The 18,806-nt window shown below is 46.6% G+C and overlaps 1 protein-coding gene across 2 annotated transcripts in view; it reads right to left on the bottom strand.

Moving 5' to 3' along the window:
• The window catches only part of MTUS2 (microtubule associated scaffold protein 2), an 866,587-nt gene that overhangs the window by 735,026 nt on the left and 112,755 nt on the right, over positions 1-18,806 (bottom strand). The gene's annotated exons all lie outside the window — the stretch shown is intronic.

Below are 18,806 nucleotides of genomic sequence, written 5' to 3' on the forward strand. Positions count from 1 at the left end.
GTGCAAAATGTGGAAGAGGGTCCTCACCAGCATGTTTCTCAGACATGTGAGCTGTAGAAGCGTTCTTGATCCTATAAAGACAAATGTGTTTGCTCTTCCACCGCGTTAAAAAAAAGACTACAGATAAAATGTATAAATCTGATAGAAAATGGTCTTATTGCCGTGTTTTCTAAGTAATAATTCTCTCAATAGCAGACATACAGTTACCAAATACCACCATACGGTTACTGGGCAAGTCCACTATACCAAATCTAGAATACGGGATCCAGTTTTGGGCTAAACATTTTAAAAAGGATATTCAGAAATTAGAGTCAAGTCAAAGGCGGCTACTAGATTATTACAAGGAATGGAGGCCACTCATATGATGAGAGGTTGGAAAAGTTGGGTTGTTTAGTTTAGAAAAAAGACTATATATGTATAAATATATGTGTGGTCAATACAAAGGACTGGCACATGACTTGTTCCTTCCAAGGACCATACTAAGGACTAGGAGGCACTCATTACAGGGTGGAAGAAAGCTGATTCCGGCAGCTAAATAGGAAAGGGTTCTTTACAGTTAGAGCAGTCACAATGTGGAATGCCGACCACAGGAGGTAGTAATGGCCGACACTATAACAGCTTATAAAAAAGGGCTGGACGATTTGCTCAATACACATAACATTGCTGGTTATAGTTAAATTATGGACAAAAAATGTACAACTGGTGGAGAACGGCTGAATTTGATGGACCTAGATTGTTTTTCAACCTTTGTAAAAATGTAACTAATATACCAATAATGAACCACATGAAGGGAACAAATACCACCCCATCATGACCATATATAGTGATGAGCGAACAGTGAAATATTTAGATTCTGGAAAATCGGCACAAATTTCTAATATCCCTGCATTTGTACCGAATAATGGATCCAAAGTAAGTCAATGGGAAAGCCAAATATTTTTCTCCTGGACCCAACAAACAGCGTGACAGGTTAGAATAGAATAAATAGAATAGATATATACACATAGAATAGATAGATATTTAGATGTCAATGATATATATATATATATATATATATATATATATATATATATATATATATATATATATACACTCACCGGCCACTTTATTAGGTACACCTGTCCAACTTCTTGTTAACACTTAATTTCTAATCAGCCAATCACATGGCGGCAACTCAGTGCATTTAGGCATGTAGACATGGTCAAGACAATCTCCTGCAGTTCAAACCGAGCATCAGTATGGGGAAGAAAGGTGATTTGAGTGCCTTTGAACGTGGCATGGTTGTTGGTGCCAGAAGGGCTGGTCTGAGTATTTCAGAAACTGCTGATCTACTGGGATTTTCACGCACAACCATCTCTAGGGTTTACAGAGAATGGTCCGAAAAAGAAAAAAAATCCAGTGAGCGGCAGTTCTGTGGGCGGAAATGCCTTGTTGATGCCAGAGGTCAGAGGAGAATGGGCAGACTGGTTCGAGCTGATAGAAAGGCAACAGTGACTCATATCGCCACCCGTTACAACCAAGGTAGGCCTAAGAGCATCTCTGAACGCACAGTGCGTCGAACTTTGAGGCAGATGGGCTACAGCAGCAGAAGACCACACCGGGTACCACTCCTTTCAGCTAAGAACAGGAAACTGAGGCTACAATTTGTACAAGCTCATCGAAATTGGACAGTAGAAGATTGGAAAAACGTTGCTTGGTCTGATGAGTCTCGATTTCTGCTGCGACATTCGGATGGTAGGGTCAGAATTTGGCGTAAACAACATGAAAGCATGGATCCATCCTGCCTTGTATGGAGCATCTTTGGGATGTGCAGCCGACAAATCTGCGGCAACTGTGTGATGCCATCATGTCAATATGGACCAAAATCTCTGAGGAATGCTTCCAGCACCTTGTTGAATCTATGCCACGAAGAATTGAGGCAGTTCTGAAGGCAAAAGGGGGTCCAACCCATTACTAGCATGGTGTACCTAATAAAGTGGCCGGTGAGTGTACATATACAGTACAGACCAAAAGTTTGGACACACCTTCTCATTTAAAGATTTTTCTGTATTTTCAGGACTATGAAAACTGTACATTCACACTGAAGGCATCAAAACTATGAATTAAAACATCTGGAATTATATAAATGCCATAAAGAGAATGCCAAGACTGTGCAAAGCAGTCATCAAAGCAAAAGGTGGCTACTTTGAAGGACCTAGAATATAAGACATAATGTCAGTTGTTTCACACTTTTTTGTTAAGTATATAGTTCCACATGTGTTAATTCATAGTTTTGATGCCTTCAGTGTGAATTTACAATTTTCATAGTCATGAAAATACAGAAAAATCTTTAAATGAGATGGTGTGTCCAAACTTTTGGTCTGTACTGTATATATACAGTGCCTTTCGAAAGTATTCGGCCCCCTGGAACCTTTTAACCTTTAACCACTGTAGGGATTTCACTCACTCAGGTGCGATGGCTGACACTTCAGGAGGCACGTTCCTTTAAAAAGTTCATAGGTTTATTACATCATAAACCATGTGGCAAAATAACAGCAAACAAATAGCCTTTAGTTCAGGAAAAGGAAAAACAAAGTGTCCAGTCCGCCAGGCTCAGACCTGGAACTTTAACACACTCTGGACGCTAGCAGCTCCACACATATCCACTGTGTTAAGTATTAGGCTTTCATCACATGATCAGGCATGTGGTTGTGACATCACCACAGGTCCTGACAGACATATAGGTAGCTATGGCTGCATCACAGCGGCAAGCCATCTATGCGACACATATCTCCTGTCGATTAGACACCCTTTAGCCACGCTACATACCTCCCCCCCTGCCTAAAGCCGTGGGGCTTGGCACTTTCCCCCACTAGACAAGGGATTCTTGACAGGGCATCAGCATTACCATGCAGCTTTCCGGCCCTATGTTCCACATGGAAACAGAAGTCCTGAAGGGCTAAGAACCAACGGGTGACCCTAGCATTTATACCCTTCGTTTCCCTCATCCACCTAAGTGGGGCATGGTCAGATATCAATCTAAATTTACGTCCCAGCAGATAGTACCGTAATGTGTCCACCGCCCATTTTATGGCCAAGCACTCCTTCTCAACGACTGAGTAGTTCTTTTCAGACGAGGACAACTTCCTACTCAGATAGAGGACAGGATGCTCCTCCCCATGTAGCTCCTGGGAAAGGACTGCTCCCACCCCGACATCTGAGGCGTCTGTCTGAAGAATAAACTCTTTTTTGAAGTTTGGGGCCATCAGAACGGGTTGCTTACACAAAGCCTCTTTCATTCCTTGGAAGGCTGACTCTGTTTCTTCGGACCACTTAACCATTACTGATTTTGTCCCTTTTAGCAGGTCAGTCAGAGGCGCAGCCATCGTGGCGAAGTTTGGGATGAACCTCCTGTAATATCCCACGATTCCCAGGAAGGCTTTAACTTGCTTCTTGGAAACTGGTTTTGGCCATGTTTGAATTGCCTCCACTTTACTGATTTGGGGTTTTATTTCTCCACGACCCACTATGTATCCAAGGTACTTAGCTTCTTCTTTACCCAAGGCACACTTCTTCGGGTTTATTGTAAAACCAGCCTCTCTTATAGCATCAAACACCGCTTGGACCTTTTCCAGATGACTCTCCCAGTCCGGGCTAAAGATGACGATATCATCCAGGTACGCAGCAGCGTATGCCTTATGGGGTGCAAGGATTCTATCCATAGCCCTCTGGAAGGTCGCCGGAGCTCCCTGTAGGCCAAACGGCATCCGGACATACTGGAAACATCCATCTGGTGTAGAAAACGCCGTCTTCTCCTTGGCCTCCTGTGCCATGGGGATCTGCCAATACCCCTTCGTCAAATCCAAGGTGGTTATGTACCTGGCAGGTCCAAGCCTTTCGATGAGCTCATCAACGTGGGGCATGGGATAAGCGTCAAACTTGGAGACCTCATTCAACTTCCGATAGTCGTTGCAAAACCTCCACTCTCCATCAGGTTTTGGGACCAGGACAATTGGGCTCGACCAACCACTCTTGGATTCCTCAATGACTCCAAGCTTCAACATACACTCCACTTCCTTGGAGATAACTTATCGACGAACCTCAGGAATACGATAGGGCTTCACGTTTACCTGCATATGTGGCTCTGTTAGGACCTCGTGCGCTATGACCTTCGTGTGTCCTGGCAACTCTGAAAACAGGTCCCTGTTTTTCTGGAGTAACTCCCGACACTGTTGTTTCTGGGTCTTCGATAGCGTCTCCGCTATAGTAACCGCTCCAACCTCACCTTCTGGGTTGCTTAACAACGATGGAGTTACTGTCGGCTCTCTATCTTGCCACGGCTTGATGAGGTTGACATGGTATACTTGGAATGGTTTCCGTCTTCCTGGTTGGTGAATTTTATAATTTACTTCACCAAGTTTCTCGACAACCTCATATGGCCCTTGCCATTTGGCCAAGAACTTGCTTTCCACCGTCGGAACTAACACAAGAACTCGGTCTCCCGGATTGAACTGCCTCACTCTTGCAGACCGGTTGTAGATTCTGGCCTGAGCTTCTTGTGCCTGGAGGAGGTGTTCTTTCACGATAGGCATCACCTTTGCAATCCTCTGCTGCATCAGGGCCACTTGCTCAATGACGCTTCTGTGGGGCGTGGCTTCGGCTTCCCAGGTTTCCTTGGCTACATCCAGGAGTCCTCGCAGATGTCGGCCATATAGAAGCTCAAACGGTGAGAACCCTGTGGAGGCCTGTGGAACTTCACGAATGGAAAACATCAGATAGGGTAAGAGACAATCCCAGTCTCTACCGTCTTTCTCTATAGCTTTTCTCAGCATGCTCTTCAGTGTCTTGTTAAATCTCTCAACAAGACCATCTGACTGGGGATGGTACACCGAGGTCCTCAACTGGGAGATTTCCAGGGCTTTGCATAAATCCCTCATCACCTTGCTCATGAAAGGTGTCCCCTGGTCAGTCAGGATCTCTTTCGGCAGACCTGTCCGGGAAAAGACATGGACCAACTCGCGGGCTATACTCTTCGAGGAAGAATTTCTCAAGGGAATTGCCTCAGGATAGCGTGTGGCATAGTCCAGGATGACTAATATATACTGATGGCCCGGGGCTGATTTAACTAATGGACCAACCAAGTCCATGGCAATTCTCTCGAACGGTACCTCAATAATGGGCAGTGGCACAAGGGGGTTCCAGAAATGAGGAGTGGGAGCAGTTAGCTGACATGTAGGGCAGGACCTGCAATAGTTCACTATTTCTCGGTGACACCCAGGCCAATAGAATCTCTGCACAACCCGTTCCTGCGTTTTTTCCACCCCTAGGTGTCCACCCAAGATGTGTGAATGGGCCATGTCCAACACCTTCCGTCTATATGGACCCGGTACTACCAACTGTTCTACCAACTCCTCCCTTATTTTCGTGACCCGGTACAACAGCTCCCCACTCATCAGAAAATGGGGAAACCTTGTGTCTGCCCCCAGCTCCTGTACCACCCCGTCAATAACTGTGACATTATTAAAGGCTTCCCTCAGAGTGGGGTCCCTATGTTGGGCAGTCCCAAAATTTTCACCGGTTACCTCTAACTCCATAGTGTCAGATGCAGGGGACACTTCCTCCTCATCCCCAACCAGCACACAAAAAGGAAACCTGTCTGTCTCTGGGTGTGGTGACACCCTTCCAGGGTTCACTGGTTCCCTACTCTTGCTAGGGAGCTCAGAACCTTTTCCCCAGAAATCCCAAAACAGACAGAAATCCCGGCCAATAATTATAGGGTGCAACAAGTCCTGCACGACGCCGACTATGTGGGACTCAGTGCCACATGCCGTTTCAATGTCCACCCTGGCCAAAGGGTAGTCCTTGGCATCACCATGTATGCACCGCACGCCGACCTTCTTTCCCAGGAGTAGGTGGAGAGGGAAAGTGGCCCTCACCAGGGTCACTAGGCTCCCCGAGTCTAACAGTGCCGTTACTGCTCGACCGTTCACCTTTACGGGACACGCTTGAGGTCCCTCGTTGGGCGGAGAGTTCACACTGCAGGCTGGATACGCATAGTATGAACAACGGCGTCCCATGCTGCAGTCCATCTGCTCAGTGGTCTGGGAACAACGGGCAGCTATATGTCCTGGCCCATGGCACCTCCAACAAATAATATCACCCGTAGGGACCTTGGGCACCACCTCCCCCGCCCTTTGTGACCTTGGACGCACCACCCCTTTTTGGGACTCCGCTCTCTTCTGGGACCCCCAGTACGGCATGGGTTGTCTCCCGGAGGAGCCTTCCAACCCTTGGTATCTCTCGACCAGTCCGATCAGTTCGTCGGCATTCTGGGGATCACCCTGGGCAACCCAAGTCTGTATGGACCTCGGGAGGGAATGCACAAACCGATCCATCATCACTCGTTCTACCATCTGTGCAGGCGTAGAGGACTCTGGCTGCAGCCATTTCTGGACCAGGTGCAACAGGTCAAACATTTGGGAGCGAGGCGGTTTGTCCCGGTGATAAGCCCAGGAGTGAACTCGCTGTGCCCTAACAGTCAGTGTCACCCCCAAACTTGCTAGAACCTCGGCTTTCAATTTGTGATACTCTTTGGCATCCTGCAAGGTCAAATCATAGTACGCCTTCTGAGGGTTCTCCCGTCAGGTATGGCGCCAGTACCTCTGCCCACTGCACTGGCGGGAGTTTTTCCCTCTCAGCAACCCTCTCAAACACCGTCAGGAAGGCCTCAACATCATCCCCGGGGGTCATTTTCTGCAATGCGCATCTTACCGTCTTCCGGATGTAGGTGTCATCAGCCAAACCTGGGGTTGGGGTACTCATCTTGCCCTGGATGGCGGTTGCCAGAAGCTGCATCTGCTGCCGTTGCTCCTGCTGGCTCTGCCGTTGCTCCTGCTGGCTCTGTTGTATCTGCTGCATCAACAGCCTGTTGGTCTCCTGCTGCTGTGACTGCAACAGCCTGTTGGTCTCTTGCTGTTCCTGCTGCCGTTGCTCCTGCTGTGACTGCAACTGGACCAAGTGTTTCAGCAGGTCCTCCATTTTCCCCGGCAATGCTTGCTGGCTTACAGCCGACTTGACCCAGGACATTCAAAAATAGACTTACGTCTCCACTGGGAACGCTGCCCGCACGTCTACCACCAATTGTAGGGATTTCACTCACTCAGGTGCGATGGCTGACACTTCAGGAGGCACGTTCCTTTAAAAAGTTCATAGGTTTATTACATCATAAACCATGTGGCAAAATAACAGCAAACAAATAGCCTTTAGTTCAGGAAAAGGAAAAACAAAGTGTCCAGTCCGCCAGGCTCAGACCTGGAACTTTAACACACTCTGGACGCTAGCAGCTCCACACATATCCACTGTGTTAAGTATTAGGCTTTCTTTTATAGGTCTAACCACACCCAGAACCCATCACATGATCAGGCATGTGGTTGTGACATCACCACAGGTCCTGACAGACATATAGCTAGCTATGGCTACATCACAGCAGCAAGCCATCTATGCGACACATATCTCCCGTCGATTAGACACCCTTTAGCCACGCTACACCACATATCATGCTTCAAACATAAAGATACCAAATGTAAATTTTTGGTGAAGAATCAACAACAAGTGGAACACAATTGCGAAGCTGAACGAAATTTATTAGTTATTAAAATTTTTGTGGAAATTCAAAAACTGAAAAGTGGGGCATGCAATATTATTCAGCCCCTTTACTTTCAGTGCAGCAAACTCACTCCAGAAGTTGTGGATCTCTGAATGATCCAATGTTGTCCTAAATGCCTAATGATGATAAATATAATCCACCTGTGTGTAATCAAGTCTCCGTATAAATGCACCTGCTCTGTGATAGTCTCAGGGTTCTGTTTGAAGCATAGAGAGCATCATGAAGACCAATGAACACAACAGGCAGGTCCGTGATACTGTTGTGGAGAAGTTTAAAGCCGGATTTGGATACAAAATGATTTCCAAAACTTTAAACATCCCAAGGAGCACTGTGCAAGCGATCATATTGAAATGGACGGAGTATCATACCACTGCAAATCTACCAAGACCCGGCCGTCCCTCTAGACTTTCCTCTCAAACAAGTAGAAGACTGATCAGAGATGCAGCCAAGAGGCCCACGATCACTCTGGATGAACTGCAGAAATCTACAGCTGAGGTGGGACAGTCTGTCCATAGGACAACACTCAGTCATACACTGCACAAATCTGGCCTTTATGGAAGAGTGGCAAGAAGAAAGCCATTTCTCAAAGATATCAATAAAAAGTGTTGTTTAAAATTTGCAACAAGCCACCTGGGAGACACACCAAACATGTGGAAGAAGGTGCTCTGGTCAGATGAAACCAAAATCAAACTTTTTGGCAACAATGCCAAACGATATGTTTGGCGTAAAGGCAACACAGCTCATGACCCTGAACACACCATCCCCACTGTCAAACATGGTGGTGGCAGCATCATGGTTTGGGCCTGCTTTTCTTCAGCAGTGACAGGGAAGATGGTTAAAATTGATGGGAAGATGGATGGAGCCAAATACAGGACCATTCTTGAAGAAAACCTGTTAGAGTCCAACAAGACAATGATCCCAAACATAAAGCAAAATCTACAATGGAGTGGTTCACAAATAAACGTATCCAGGTGTTAGAATGAGCAAGTCAAAGTCCAGACCTCAATCCAATCGAGAATCTGTGGAAAGAGCTGAAAACTGCTGTTCACAAATGATCTCCATCAAACCTCACTGAGCTCGAGCTGTTTGCCAAGGAAGAATGTGCAAGAATTTCAGTCTCTCGATGTACAAAACTGATAGAGACGTACCCCAAGCGACTTGCAGATGTGATTGCAGCAAAAGGTGGCGCAGCAAAGTATTAAGTTAAAAGGGCCGAATAATATTGCACGCCCCACTTTTCAGTTTTTGAATTTCCACAAAAATTAAAAAAAACCAATAAATTTCGTTCAACTTCACAATTGTGTTCCACTTGTTGATTCTTCACCAAAAATTTACATTTGGTATCCTTTATGCTTGAAGCATGACATGTGGGAAAAGGTTGAAAAGTTCCAGGGGGGCGAATACTTTCGCAAGGCACTGTATATATAATAATCTTTATTTTTATTTAGTGCCAACATATTCCGCAGCGCTTTACAGTTTGCACACATTAACATCTAGAGTACAGACCAAAAGTTTGGACACACCTTCTCAATTAAAGATTTTTCTGTATTTTCATGACTATCAAAATTGTACATTCACACTGAAGGCATCAAAACTATGAATTAACACATGTGGAATTATATACTTAACAAAAAAGTGTGAAAATACTGAAATTATGTCTTATATTCTTCAAAGTAGCCACCTTTTGCTTTGATGACTGCTTTGCACACTCTTGGCATTCTTTTGATGAGCTTCAAGAGGTAGTCACCGGGAATGGTCTTCCAACAATCTTGAAGGAGTTCCCAGAGATGCTTAGCACTTCTTGGCCCTTTTGCCTTCACTCTGCGGTCCAGCTCACCCCAAACTACCTCGATTGAGTTCAGGTCTGGTGACTGGAGGCCAGATCATCTGGCGTAGCACCCCATCACTCTCCTTCTTGGTCAAATAGCCCTTACACAGCCTGGAGGTGTGTTTGGGGTCATTTTCCTGTTGAAAAATAAATGATGGTCCAACTAAATGCAAACCGGATGGAATAGCATGCCGCTGCAAGATGCTGTGGTAGCCATGCTGGTTCAGTATGCCTTCAATTTTGAATAAATCCCCAACAGTGTCACCAGCAAAGCACCCCCACACCATCACACCTCCTCCTCCAAGCTTCACGGTGGGAACCAGGCATGTAGAGTCCATCTGTTCACCTTTTCTGCATCGCACAAAGACACGGTGATTGGAACCAAAGATCTCAAATTTGGACTCATCAGACCAAAGCAGATTTCCACTGGTCTAATGTCCATTCCTTGTGTTCTTTAGCCCAAACAAGTCTCTTCTGCTTGTTGCCTTTCCTTAGCAGTGGTTTCCTAGCAGCTATTTTCCCATGAAGGCCTGCTGCACAAAGTCTCCTCTTAACAGTTGTTGTAGAGATGTGTCTGCTGCTAGAACTCTGTGTGGCATTGACCTGGTCTCTAATCTGAGCTCCTGTTAACCTGCGATTTCTGAGGGTGGTGACTCGGATAAACTTATCCTCAGAAGCAGGGGTGACTCTTGGTCTTCCTTTCCTGGGGCAGTTCTCTTGTGAGCCATTTTCTTTGTAAGGCTAGATGGTCTTTGCCAATGCACTTGGAGACACTTTCAAAGCTTTCCCAATTTTTTCAGACTGACTGACCTTTATTTCTTCAAGTAATGATGGCCACTAGTGTTGAGCATTCCGATACCGCAAGTATCGGGTATCGGCCGATACTTGCGAGTATCGGAATTCCGATACCGAGATCCGATACTTTTGTGGTATCGGGAATCGGTATCGGGATTAATATCAATGTGTAAAATAAAGAATTAAAATAAAAAATAGGGATATACTCACCTCTCCGGCGGCTCCTGGACTTTACCGCCGTAACCGGGAGCCGTTGTACCTAAGAATGCGCGCTTGAAGGGCCTTAGATGAGGTCACTGCGCTCTGATTGGTCCGTAGCGGTCGCGTGACCGCTACGCGACCAATCACAAAGCACTGACGTCACCTAAGGTCTTTCAAGCGCTTGAAATACCTTAGAAGACGTCACTGCTTTGTGATTGGTCACGTAGCGGTCACGCGACCGCTACGCGACCAATCAGAAGCTGCGGACGTCTTCTAAGGTATTTCAAGCGCTTGAAAGACCTTAGGTGACGTCACTGCTTTGTGATTGGTCGCGTAGCGGTCACGCGACCGCTACGGACCAATCAGAGCGCAGTGATCTCATCTAAGGCCCTTCAAGCTTAGGTACATCTAAGGCCCTTCATTCTTAGGTACAACGGCTCCCGGGTACGGCGGTAAAGTCCAGGCTGCGTCGGAGGGTGAGTATATCCCTATTTTTTATTTTAATTCTTTCTTTTACACATTGATATGGATCCCAGGGCCTGAAGGAGCCTGAAGGAGAGTTTCCTCTCCTTCCGACCCTGGGAACTATACAGGATACCGTCCGATACTTGGTGTCCCATTGACTTGCATTGGTATCGGGTATCGGTATCGGATTAGATCCGATACTTTGCCGGTATCGGCTGATACTTTCCGATACCGATACTTTCAAGTATCGGACGGTATCGCTCAACACTAATGGCCACTCGTTTTTCTTTACTTAGCTGCTTTTTTCTTGCCATAATACAAATTCTAACAGTTTATTCAGTAGGACTATCAGCTGTGTATCCACCAGACTTCTGCACAACATACCTGATGGTCCCAACCCCATTTATAAGGCAAGAAATCCCACTTATTAAACCTGACAGGGCACACCTGTGAAGTGAAAACCATTTCCGGTGACTACCTCTTGAAGCTCATCAAGAGAATGCCAAAAGTGTGTAAAGCAGTCATTAAAGCAAAAGGTGGCTACTTTGAAGAATATAAGAATATAAGACATAGTTTCAGTATTTTCACACTTTTTTGTTAAGTATATCATTCCACATGTGTTAATTCATAGTTTTGATGCCTTCAGTGTGAATGTACAATTTTCATAGTCATGAAAATACAGAAAAATCTTTAAATGAGAAGGTGTGTCCAAACTTTTGGTCTGTACTGTATATTACATCTATCTATCTATCTATCTATCTATTAGTGTTGAGCGATACCTTCCGATATTCGAAAGTATCGGTATCGGATTGGATCTCGCCGATACCGATACCCGATACCAATACAAGTCAATGGGACACAAATATCGGAAGGTATCCTGGATGGTTCCCAGGGTCTGAAGGAGAGGAAACTCTCCTTCAGGTCCTGGGATCCATATTCATGTAAAAAATAAAGAATAAAAATAAAAAATATGGATATACTCACCCCTCCGGCGGACCCTGGACCTTAGCGATGTATCCAGCAGCCTCCGTTTCTAAGAATGCAGAGTGAAGGACCTTCGATGACGTCGCGGCTTGTGATTGGTCGCGTGACCGCTCATGTGACCGCTCACGCGACCAATCACAAGCCGCGACATCATCGCAGGTCCTACGCTCACTGCATTCTTAGGAACGGAGGCTGCCGGTTACACCGCTAAGGTCCAGGGTCCGCCAGAGGGGTGAGTATATCCATATTTTTTATTTTTATTCTTTATTTTTTACATAAATATGGATCCCAGAGCCTGAGAGTCTCCTCTCCTCCAGACCCTGGGAACCATACACTGGGAACTTCCGATTCCGATTTCCGCTATCACAAAAATATCGGAACTCGGTATCGGAATTCCGATACAGCAAATATCGGCCGATACCCGATACTTGCGGTATCGGAATGCTCAACACTACTATCTATTTATCTATCTAAGAAAAGCCACCACTCAGCAACCACGTACTGTAAAATCACAGCAGGAGCCGACAGCATAGATGAATTACATACAGTATACACACATAGAATAGATAGTTATACAATTAGTGACATATACAATTAGTGCAGTGTGTGTGCAGCTTACTGTACATGTATTTAAATATTATAAGATTATTTTTCAGAAAAAAATGGCTCCTGTGTAATTTTCTTAACCAGCAGAGGGAAAGTCGATGGCTGGGGTCAGATGTTCTTAGCCTGGGAAGGGGGTAATACCCATGGAGCTTCCCAGGCTTTTCATATCAGCTCACAGCTGTATACTGGACACCCCCAAAAAATGACATATGGTCCCCCTATAATTAATGACCAGCAAAGGCTATGCAGACAGCTGTGGGCTGATAGTAATGGCCTAGGAAGGGGCCATGGATACTGGTCCCCCAATGTTAAAAATATCAGCTCTCAGCTGCCCCAGAAAAGGTGAATCTCTAAGATGTGCCAATTCTGGCACTTAGCCTTGCTCATCCCACTTCCCCTGTAGCGGTGACAAGTGGGGTGATAGTTGGGGGGTTGATGTCACCTTTGTTTTGTCTCGTGAAATCAAACCCAGAAGTTAGTAATGGAGAGGCGCCAATAAGATGCCCCCATTACTAACCCCCATACATAGCCATACTGTATACAAAAACAGAGGCTCAGAAAAAAGTCCTTTAATTGAAAGAATGACAGACTCCTTTAATAAATCTTAATTAAACCACACTTACGACATTGCCCATTCCATTGACGCCAATGTCTTCTGCAAAAGTTTAAAAGAAAAACGATATTCCTCACCTTTCCGCAGACAAGATAATAATAATCCATTTGTCCCACAACAAGTCTAACTCTGCTACATCTAGATGGCAGGCTGCATGGTTACATGATGCAACCATACAGCCTGTCATCCAGCAAAGACACTGAGCAGCGTCTATCTGACATTAGCATGAGTGCTAAGATAAATTTTTTACGGTGCTCACACTAAGGTCAAATCAGTACCAGAGATGTGTGTGTCCGTGTGCGTATTATGTGGCAACCATGTGCCATCCGTGTGCCGCATGAGTACCACATGGCGGGTGCAAGGGAAGCAGCAGTACAATAAGCGCTATTCCCCGGCACTGGGTGCTGAAGACGACTCTCATCATTCTCCCCTGCTCTGCTGGCAATCACCACGAGCAGGGAGAAAGATGAGAGTTGTATTCAAGTGAGAACAATGACAGCAGGCGGTGGCTGATGGGACTATTACTCCCAAAAATTGAAAAGAACTTGGCACTCAAATGGTATTGTGGCTTTAAAAGACAACTTGCTTATTGTGCATTCATAAAGCAAAAAGTTTGAACGTTTTCGGTCCACATCCGGACTGTTGTGAATTCTGCTCTTGGGCTCCCTCCGGTGGTTGTTGGTGGTAGTGCAGTTGTCTTGGGGTTGTAATCCGGGCAGGTGTTTCTGCTGATTGCAGCTCTATTAGGTATTTAGGTGTGCAGGATCCATGAGTCCATGCCAGTTGTCCATTGTACTTGGAGGGATTGCATCTCTCTCTGGCTCCTCATGCCCTGCTGCCAATTCAGCTAAGATAAGTGTCTGGTTTTTTGTCTCTGTGCACACATGCAGTGTGCTTTGCAATTCAGTGCAATTCATTGTATTTTTGTCCAGCTTAGACTTTGTTTGGATTTTTCAGTCATGCTGGATTCTCAGGAGATGCAGATATACTTTCTATGTCTTTAGTTAGATGTAGAATATTTGTATTATCTGCTGTGGATATTTTTAGGATTTTAATACTGACCGCTTAGAATTCTGTCCTATCCTTTTCTATTTAGCTAGAAGTGCCTCTTTTGCTAAATCCTGTTTTTCTGCCTGCGTGTATTTTTCCTCTTATACTCACAGTCAATATTTGTGGGGGGCTGCCTATTCTTTGGAGTTCTGCTCTGAGGCAAGATAGAATTCCCATTTCCATCTATAGGGGTATTTAGTCCTCCGGCTGTGTCGAGGTGTCTAGGACGGGTTAGGCACACCCCACGGCTACTTCTAGTTGCGGTGTTAGTTTAGGGTTTGCGGTCAGTACAGGTACCACCTACTCCTGAGAAAGTCTCTCATGCGGCTCCAAGGTCACCGGATCATAACAGTACAACTGGCCAACAATGAGTTAAATGCATCTCAGAAGAAGGGAAGAAAGAGCCATTTTTTTTTCTGTAGCCTGCTTTGTCTTTTCTTCCCTCTTTTCCTCTGGGTGACTGAGGAGTCTTGTGCTAGCATGGATGTTCAGGGATTAGTTTCTCGTATAGACCAGCTTGCTGCTAAGGTACAGGGTATTTCTGATTATATTGTTCAGACTCCGCTTTTAGAGCCTAGGATTCCTACTCCTGATTTGTTTTTTGGGGACAGGTCCAAATTTTTTAGTTTTAAAAACAATTGTAAACTGTTTTTTGCTCTGAAGCCTCGTTCCTCTGGTGATCCCATTCAGCAGGTTAAAATTGTCATCTCCCTGCTGCGTGGCGACCCTCAGGATTGGGCATTTTCCCTGGAATCTGGGAATCCGGCCTTGCTTAATGTAGATGCCTTTTTTCAGGCTCTAGGATTATTATATGATGAACCAAATTCTGTAGATCAAGCGGAGAAGACCTTGTTGGCCCTGTCTCAGGGTCAAGAAGCGGCAGAATTGTATTGTCAGAAATTTAGAAAATGGTCTGTGCTGACTAAATGGAATGAGGATGCTTTGGCGGCAATTTTCAGAAAGGGTCTTTCTGAATCCGTTAACCCCTTCCCGACCCATGACGCCACGTAGGCGTCATGAAAACCCGTGCCAATCCGACCCATGACGCCTATGTGGCGTCATGGAATGATCGCGTCCCTGCAGATCGGGTGAAGGGGTTAACTCCTATTTTACCCGATCTGCAGGGAGAGGGGGAGTGGTACTTCAGCCCAGGGGGGGTGGCTTCACCCCCCCGTGGCTACGATCGCTCTGATTGGCTGTTGAAAGTGAAACTGCCAATCAGAGCGATTTGTAATATTTCACCTAAAAAAATGGTGAAATATTACAATCCAGCCATGGCCGATGCTGCAATATCATCGGCCATGGCTGGAAATACTGAAGTACCCCCCCCCCACGCCCACCGATCGCCCCCCCCGTCCTCTGTTATGGGGTCCGGTCCCCTCCGTCCGCCTGCCGGCTCCCCCGTCCTGTCCGCTCCCTCCTTGCCCAGACCCACCCCCCCTGTGCTCCGTTCCCCCCCCCCGTGCTCCGATCCACCCCCCCACCACCCCTTCATACTTACCGATCCTCCCGGTGTCCGTCCGTCTCCTCGCTGGGCGCCGCCATGTTGGAAAATGGCGGGCGCATGCTCAGTGCGCCCGCCGAATCTGCCAGTCGGCAGATTCCTTACAGGTACATTTTGATCGCTGTGGTAGGTTCTATCACAGCGATCAAAATAAAAAAATAATAAATAACCCCCCCCCCCTTTATCACCCCCATAGGGACAATAATAAAATAAAGAATTTTTTTTTTTTTTTTTTTTTCCTCTAGGGTTAGGATTAGAACTAGGGTTAGAACTAGGGGTAGGGTTAGGGGTAGGGTTAGGGTTACGGGTAGGGTAATTAGGGGTAGGGTTATGGCATGTGCACACAGAGCGGATCGGCCGTGGATCCGCAGCGGATGGGCCGCGGATCGGCAGCGGATCCGCAGCGGATCGGCAGCGGATCGGCCGCGGATCGGCAGCGGATCGGCAGCGGATCCGCAGCGGATCGGCCGCGGATCCGCAGCGGATCGGCAGCGGATCGGCAGCGGATCCGCAGCGGATCGGCCGCGGATCCGCAGCGGATCGGCCGCGGATCCGCAGCGGATCCGCAGCGGATCGGCAGCGGATCCGCAGCGGATCGGCCGCGGATCCGCAGCGGATCGGCAGCGGATCCGCAGCGGATCGGCAGCGGATCCGCAGCGGATTGGCAGCGGATCCGCAGCGGATGGGCCGCGGATCCGCAGCGGATTGGCAGCGGATCCGCAGCGGATCCGCAGCGGATTGGCCGCGGATCCGCAGCGGATTGGCCGCGGATCCGCAGCGGATTGGCCGCGGATCCGCAGCGGATTGGCCGCTGCGAATTCGAAGCAGTTTTCCATCAGGTTTGCAGTACCATGTACACCTAAGGAAAACCAAATCCGCTGTGCCCATGGTGCGGAAAATTCCGTGCAGAAACGCTGCGTTGTATTTTCCGCAGCATGTCAATTCTTTGTGCGGATTCCGCAACGTTTTACACCTGTTCCTCAATAGGAATCCGCAGGTGAAATCCGCACAAAAAAACACTGGAAATCTGCTGTAAATCCGCAGGTAAAACGCAGTGCCTTTTACCTGCAGATTTTTCAAAAATCGTGCGGAAAAATCTCACACGAATTCGCAACGTGGGCACATAGCCTTAGGGTTAGGGTTGGAATTAGAGTTAGGGTTGGAATTAGGGCTAGGGTTTGAAATAGGGTTAAGATTAGGCTTGTGGTTAGGGTTACGGATAGGGTTAGGGGTGTGTTGGGGTTACAGTTGTGGTTAGGGTTGGGATTAGGGCTACGGTTGGGATTAGGGTTAGGATTAGGGTTGGAATTAGGGTTACGGGTGTGTTGCGGTTAGGGTTGTGGTTAGGGGTGTGTTGGGGTTAGGTTTGTGATTAGGGTTATGGCTACAGTTGGGATTAGGATTAGGGGTGTGTTGGGGTTAGTGTTGAAGTTAGAATTGAGGGGTTTCCACTGTTTAGGCACATCAGGGGTCTCCAAACGCAACATGGCGCCACCATTGATTCCAGCCAATCTTGCATTCAAAAAGTCAAATGGTGCTCCCTCCCTTCCAAGCCCCGACGTGCGCCCAAACAGTGGTTTACCCCCACATTTGGGGTACCAGCGTACTCAGGACAAACTGGGCAACAACTGTTGGGGTCCAATTTCTCCTGTTACCCTTGCAAAAATAAAAAATTACTTGCTAAAACATAATTTTTGAGGAAAGAACAATTATTTTTTATTTTCACGGCTCTGCGTTATAAACTTCTGTGAAGCACTTGGGGGTTGAAAGTGCTCACCACACATCTAGATAAGTTCCTTCGGGGGTCTAGTTTCCAAAATGGGGTCACTTGTGGGGTGTTTCTACTGTTTAGGCACATCAGGGGCTCTGCAAATGCAATGTGACGCCCGCAGACCATTCCATCAAAGTCTGCATTTCAAATGTCACTACTTCCCTTCCGAGCCCTGACGTGCGCCCAAACAGTGGTTTACCCCCACATATGGGGTATCAGCATACTCACAACAAACTGGGCAACAAATATTGGGGTCCAAATTCTCCTGTTACCCTTGTGAAAATAAAAAATTGCTTGCTAAAACATCTTTTTTGAGGAAAGAAAAATGATTTTTTATTTTCACGGCTCTGCGTTGTAAACTTCTGTGAAGCACTTGGGGGTTGAACGTGCTCACCACACATCTAGATAAGTTCCTTCGGGGGTCTAGTTTCCAAAATGGGGTCACTTGTGGGGTGTTTCTACTGTTTAGGCACATCAGGGGCTCTGCAAATGCAATGTGACGCCCGCAGACCATTCCATCAAAGTCTGCATTTCAAATGTCACTACTTCCCTTCCGAGCCCTGACGTGCGCCCAAACAGTGGTTTACCCCCACATATGGGGTATCAGCATACTCACAACAAACTGGGCAACAAATATTGGGGTCCAAATTCTCCTGTTACCCTTGTGAAAATAAAAAATTGCTTGCTAAAACATCTTTTTTGAGGAAAGAAAAATGATTTTTTATTTTCACGGCTCTGCGTTGTAAACTTCTGTGAAGCACTTGGGGGTTGAACGTGCTCACCACACATCTAGATAAGTTCCTTGGGGCGTCTAGTTTCCAAAATGGGGTCACTTGTGGGGGGTTTCTACTGTTTAGGCATATCAGGGGCTCTGCAAACGTAACATGATGCCCGCAGACCATTCCATCAAAGTCTGCATTCCAAAACGTCACTACTTCCCTTCCGAGCCCCGGCATGTGCCCAAACAGTGGTTTACCCCCACATATGGGGTATCAGCGTACTCAGGAGAAACTGGACAACAACTTTTGGGGTCCAATTTCTCCTGTTAGTCTTGCAAAAATAAAAAATTCTGGGCTAAAAAAATATTTTTGAGGAAAGGAAACATTTATTATTTTCACGGCTCTGCGTTATAAACTTCTGTGAAGCATTTGGGGGTTCAAAGTGCTCACCACACATCTAGATAAGTTCCCTTGGGGGTCTAGTTTCCAAAATGGAGTCACTTGTGGGGAGTTCCTACTGTTTAGGCACATCAGGGGCTCTGCAAACGCAACCTGATGCCCGCAGAGCATTCCATCAAAGTCTGCATTTCAAAACGTCACTACTTCCCTTCCGAACCCCGACGTG

Source organism: Ranitomeya variabilis, chromosome 3 (assembly GCF_051348905.1).
Source record: "Ranitomeya variabilis isolate aRanVar5 chromosome 3, aRanVar5.hap1, whole genome shotgun sequence".
Lineage (NCBI taxonomy): Eukaryota > Metazoa > Chordata > Amphibia > Anura > Dendrobatidae > Ranitomeya > Ranitomeya variabilis.